Source organism: Chrysochloris asiatica, unplaced genomic scaffold (genome assembly GCF_000296735.1).
Source record: "Chrysochloris asiatica unplaced genomic scaffold, ChrAsi1.0 scaffold00414, whole genome shotgun sequence".
Taxonomy (NCBI): Eukaryota; Metazoa; Chordata; class Mammalia; order Afrosoricida; family Chrysochloridae; genus Chrysochloris; species Chrysochloris asiatica.
In genome coordinates, this window is record NW_006408932.1 from 922,967 (window position 1) to 929,387 (window position 6,421).

The 6,421-nt window shown below is 40.4% G+C and overlaps 1 pseudogene; it reads right to left on the reverse strand.

The window, feature by feature from the left end:
- Positions 1 to 368: 368 nt before the first annotated feature.
- On the reverse strand, positions 369 to 1,644 carry LOC102819116 (annotated as a pseudogene).
- Between the last annotated feature and the right edge of the window lie 4,777 nt (positions 1,645 to 6,421).

Here is a 6,421-nt window from a genome sequence, read left to right on the forward strand (position 1 = left end):
TTTCTGCAAAGCCAATCAGTAAGTGTTGAAGGGAGGGGAAAAAGTATAAAAGTTATTCTTGCATATTTGGGAACAGCAAACATTTTTAGATGAGAAAATGAAGACTTAAAACAGTAGAATCAAAGGCAGTACACATCCTACTACTTGTATTTTTAAACGAAACTGATGCTCTTTTTTTAAGCAACATTCCTTTCATCCCTAATAGCTACAATATGATACAGTACGCAATAGCTTCACTGGAAAGTTCTAGAATCAAGGGTAAAGAATGCCATGCCACCCACTCAGGTTTCCTACTATACAATGCCATGTTGGCGTTCGATAAGGCAAGCATTCATGGAGCATTCAACAAACTTTTCTTGGACTTGGGTTTAAGATCCTTGCCCCTCCAGTTCTGATGCTGTGACATCTGACTCTTCATCATTGTAGATATTTTCGGTCATTTGCCATATTTGCATGGTGTTATCCTCAGACACGAAGCAAATGACCCAAAGGTCATTGGGGTTCCAACTGAAATCTGATATCTTGGCAGTGTGTCCTCCGTGAATAAACAGGAGTTCCGGAGGTCCGTCTTCTGCATCTTCTGTAGACTGCTCGTCTCCAATTTTACTTAAATCCCACACATTGAGGCGGCGATCAGTACCACTGGAAGCCAGAATGGTCCCGTTATGTGGAGACCAGTGGACCTGGAAAATCTCATCTTTATGCGACTCAAAGGTATGGAGTTTCAATTTTAAATTGCGCAGATTCCATAAAACAACAGTCTTATCTGCAGAACCCGTTGCTTAAATGAACTCGCTGTAAGGGTTGAATGACAGACAGTTGACTTCGGCTGTATGCGCATCCACCAAGTGGCTTGGCTTGGAGGTGGTGTTGGACCTGGTGCCCCGTATCATAAGATTCTGGTCATCAGCAACAGATCCAAAGAGAGACTCGTGGAACAGATGCCAGGCCACATCTTCCACCACAACTGAATGGCCAGTGACGATCGCTTTTGCACCCACAATGTTGCCTTCCTTTTGTCCTGTATTTATATCTATAAGCAGACAGTATGGTGGTCAGAAGCACTGAGGAGGTGTCCACTCAAGTTAGAGTTCCAGGAAAGAACATAGCCTTCCTTTTGGTGACCTCTTAAGCGAAGATCAGGATTACATGCTCCACTTGGGTCTGGTTTAGCAGGGTGCTTTGTATAGTCAAAAACCAACACGTAGATGATGGAGTTTTTGTAGCAATAATATGAGGATTCTGCGGTATGTAATGAGCATGGTTCACTTCTCCTTCGTGATTAATCTTAATTTCACATTCAATTTTTCCTGTTACAGAACCAAAGCCGCCAAATTCTTCCTTTTCACTGTCACAGTGGGAAGCATCAAACTGTGCATCATCATTCAAGATATGAACTCGAGCAACCACCAAATGATTCTGCTCATCAGAAGTGTCTGTCCCCAGCACTAGCCAATGAAGCTCATAGTCCTTTCCTTCTGGTTTAGTCACTTCAGGAAGCCAATGAACTGTAAGATTGAGCCACTGAAGAGCCTGGGTAATAACCAGGTCATACAGAAACGGTGTATTCTTCTTCCAGATTTTATATTCTTCATTGATGACACTCTCCTCCACAGTATCCTCGAACATCTCTTTACTCGCCATCTTGCGTCGGGTCTGTTGCCCCTCACCGCCGCCTCAGACTGCCCTCACTCACCAAAAGCAACCTGATCGCAGATGCTCCTGCCTTTCCCAGGCGCGTCACGCACTTCAAGCTCTCGAAGCATGGGCTCTGGCCTGCTGCCTGGGTCCTCCCCAGACGCAGCGTCCTTCTCTCCTGCCTCCTCACGCTCACAGGCACTGAGGTCTGAGGCTCTCTTCTCTCTTTAGTTGTCTCTTATGCTGTCTAAAGGAGGTATTTGAAATGAACAACTAATTGATTTTACAAAATTATTTCATGTAATCGCCAGCATCATTTCTATCCCCAAGGCCACATTTTCCAATTACGGATCCTTCCTCTTTGCTCCCAATCTTTGCATGACTCTACCACTAATGAAGGGCCACATTTCTACAGTCTAGCCGTTGTCTAACGGCCCTTTTATAAGTGAACTGCCTCTTTCCCCTAAAGTGATGATAATATACGTCTATTAATTATGAGAATACTGTGCTTAGGAAGAGTATTACAATGTTGCAGTACTGCCCAGGCCCAAAGGATTGTGCAGAAAAATGGCTGTGGTTAAGATTGTAAGGGCAATTTGGGGACGTTAGGGTAGAATTTAGTGCCACAAACTGAAAGCTCCAAAACAGTCATGCCAAGGTGACCTTAAACCATATCCTTTCATCCTGCTCTAACTATCTAGGAAGAAGCAGTCAGCCGACTCCTCCAACTATGCATACTAAACCTATATGTAGCTGCTCCTCAGAAACCCTATATAGGGTAGTTATGGGTTGGAACTGCATTTAACAACAACAACATGCTATGAATGAGCTTACAGCCCCCTCCTCCCACTGTGCAGATCAAAAGTCTTTATTCTTTAAGAGCATTTGGTGCTTCATCTTGTGATTTCCCTACCTCTTTTAGTCCTGATGTGGCGCTGTAGGATAAGCGCTGGACCACAAAATCAGCAGCTCAAGCCTCAAGTCACTCCTCAGAAATCCTATACTGGGTCACTATGAGTAGAAACAGTAACTTAGTTCTGCATACCTTAACTGCTCTTACACATGTGAAACTTGTATACCCCATGTTGTAATAAGACCCTAGTCCATACCCCTTGTGTCAACAAACTTCACTGCCACGCCAGCCATCGCTGGCAATAATTTTATTTTTCACTCTTTGTAAAGAATTTTCCTTGTCAGTAAAACACCTCCTTTATTTTCTTTTCTGTATTAAATAATGTCTACTAGATTTGGTCCAGATCATTTTTCCAGTCCTTCAGCAACTATGAACAGACAAGGCTTTTCCCTTCTGGGCCTGAGTTCCATCAGTTGAAGAAACAAAGCCACTCAATGAGATGGATTAACATAGTGGCAGTAACAGTGGCTGAATCATAATAAAAACTGTGAGGATGTCAAAGGTCCAGGTAGTGTTCCTTTCTGTTGTATATAAGGTCATTATGAATAGGAGGGCACATAGCAACAATAATAATAATAAGGGGTAGAATGTAATGGTTGACAATTCAAACACACCAATCACTTTTTGGAAACCTGATAGGTATATGATAACTATGAATGCAAATAGATTAGATGCAACTTAACTACAACAAAGATGAAAATTGTGAGAAATTCATTTTATATTTTCTAATAATACCATTACATCTCAATGTCAAGAAAACAAAAATCCTTACCACTGGACCAATAAACAACATTCTTATCAATGGAGAAAAGATTGAAGTTGTCAAGGACTTCATTCTTCTTGGATCAACTATCAACACTCACGGAAGCAGCAGTCAAGAGATCAGACGACGTATTGCATTAGGCAAATCTGCTGCACAGGAACTTTTAAAAGTATTGAAGAGCAGAAATGTCAGCTTGAGGACTAAGGTGCACCTGACCCAGGCCATTGTGTTTTCAATAGCTTCATATGGATACGAAAGCTGGACAGTGAATAAGGAAGATTGTAGAAGAATTGATGCCTTTGAGTTGTGGTGTTGGAGGAGAATACTGAAAGTGCCATGGAACCAATAGATCTGTTTGCCAAAAGAACCAAAAGACCTGTTTTGGAAGAAGTGCAGCCAGAGTGCTCCTTGGAGGTCAGGATGGCTAAGCTTCGTCTCTCATACTTTGGACATATTGTCCGGAGGAAACAATCATTGGAGAAGGATGTCATGCTGGGTAAGGTGGAGGGTCAGAGAAAAAGAGGAAGACCCCCAATGTGATGGATCAGCCAGGTGGCATCATTTATGGACTCAAGTGTGGCAGCGGTAATGGGATTGGCCCAGGATCGGACATTGTTTTGTTCTGCTGTGCATGGGGTCGCTATGAGTCGGTTCCGACTTGATGGCACCTGACAACAACAACAACAATAATACCATTTGTAGAATTTCTTTTACAGGAACAATAGATTCAAATCCCACGACTCATCTGTTAGTTTGTCATACTGTGGTATCTTATATGTTGCCGTGATTCTGGAAACTATGCAACCAATATTTTAATTACCAGCAGGGTCACCCATGGTGTACAGGTTTCTGCTGAGCTTCCAGACTAAAACAGACTAGGAAGAAGGAGAGACAGATTACGTCCAAATATTTAGTCATTGAAAACCTTATGAATAACAGTGGAACACTATCAGATAGCACCAGAATACTGAATATTGAAACATGATTAAACACACCAGAATACTGTCAGATATAGTTCCTGAAGGCATTGACAAAGAACAAGGATCAAGGAATTAATGGAATACTAATTGAAATAGTTCAACATTCTGATATAGTACTGGAGGCACTCACTCCACTTCTATACCAAGGACTTTACCTGGCCAACTGATTGAAAGAGATTCATATTTATGTCCTTTCCAAAAAGAACTACCCGACAGAATGTGGAAATCATCGGACAATATCATTAATATCACATGCAATAAAAATTTTGCTAAAGATAATTAAAAAATGACTGCAATAATACCTTGATATAGAACTTCCAGAGGTTCAAGACAGATTCAAATGAGGAATTGGAATGAGAAATATCATTGCTGACAGATTTTGGCTAAAAACAAAGAATACCAGAAAAACATTTTTATGTGCTTTGTTGACTACGCAAAGGCTTTCAGTTGTGTGGATCATGACAAGATATGGACAACAATGCAGCGAATGAGTATCCTGGAACACTTAATTGTGTTCATAAGGAAACTTGTCGTAGACCAAGATGTATTTGCTCAAACAAAATAAGGGAGCACTGTGTAGTTTAAAATTAGGAAAAATGTATGGCAGGATTATATTCTTTCACCATACTTTTTAAATGTGTATACTGAGCAAATAATTTGGGAAACTGGATTATATAAAGAATAATACATCATCAGTATTCGAGGAAGACTCATTAACAACCTACAATATGCACAACCTTGCTTGATGAAAGCGAAGAGGAGTTAAAATACTTATGAAGATCAAAGACCACAACCTTAAGTATGAGTTGCACCTCAATGTAAAGAAAACAAAAGTCCTCACAATTGTATAAATAAAAAAAATCAAGATACATTTATAAAAGATTGGAGTTTTCAAAGGCTTCCTAATGCTTGGATCAACCATTAACACTTCTGGAATTAGTAGTACAGAAATCAAAAGATGTATTGCATTAGGCACATCGGCTACACAAGACTGCTTAAAAGTGTTCAGGAGTAAAGATGTCAGTTTGAGGACTACAGTTTGCCTGACCCACGCTATGGCATTTTCAATAACCTTATATGCATGTGATAGCTAGATAGTTAATAAAAAGACTATAGAGAAATTGATGTATTTAAGTTATGGTGTTGGAGAAGAATATTAAAAGAACCATGGACTGTCAAAAGAACAAACAAATCTGTGTTGGAAAAAATACTGCCAGAATGATCCTTGGAAGCCAGAAAGACCGGATTTCATCTCTCATACTTCAGACAAATTATCAGTAGGAACCAGTCCTAAGAGAAGGAGTGGAGGGTCAAAGAGGGGAAGACCCACCCCTCATGAGATGGATTGGCACAGTGGCAGCAGCAATGGACACAAACATGCCAGCGATTGTGAAGTTGGCTCAGGACCATGCAGTTTTTTGTCCTGCTGTGCAAAGCGTCACTATGAATCAGTACTGACTTGGTGGCACCTAACAATAACAACAGATAGTTCAACTCCACCAGCATATCCTCAAAAACCTATGTAGGGTTGCTATGAGTTCAAATGGCTTTGATGACACTTAACAATAGACAACCATGACCTTCATCTTGAAGTAGTTCATGATTTGTTTTTATAAAGTAGCCTTTTACTTTAGATACTCCTATTTGAAAATCAAAATTTCTATATACATTTTTCATACATACAACAAATCATTCAATTTTCAAACTTTGTGTTGCTCAATACTTCCTTCATTCTTTAGTGTGCTGGAGTCAGTTTCAATTCGTAGCAACCCTGTGTAGGGTTTCCAAAGCTATAAATCATTGTGTGAGCAGAAAGCCTCATCTTTCTCTCATGGAGCAGCTTGTAGATTTGAACAGCTGACCTTGCAGTTAGTCGCTTAGCTCATAACCCACTAAGCTACCAGGTGTCTTTACTCTTTAATGTTGTTGTTGTTGTTGTTGTAATGTGCAGTCTATTGGGTTCTAACTCACAGCAACCCTATATCTGGTTTCCAAGGAGCAACTGGTGGGTTTGAACTACTGACCTTTAATCACCAACCTTATGATTCAAACCAACCTTGGGAGGTGCTTTATCCACAAAGTGCCACACCAGGACTCCCTCTTTATTTTAAAGGTAGTTAATTTCTA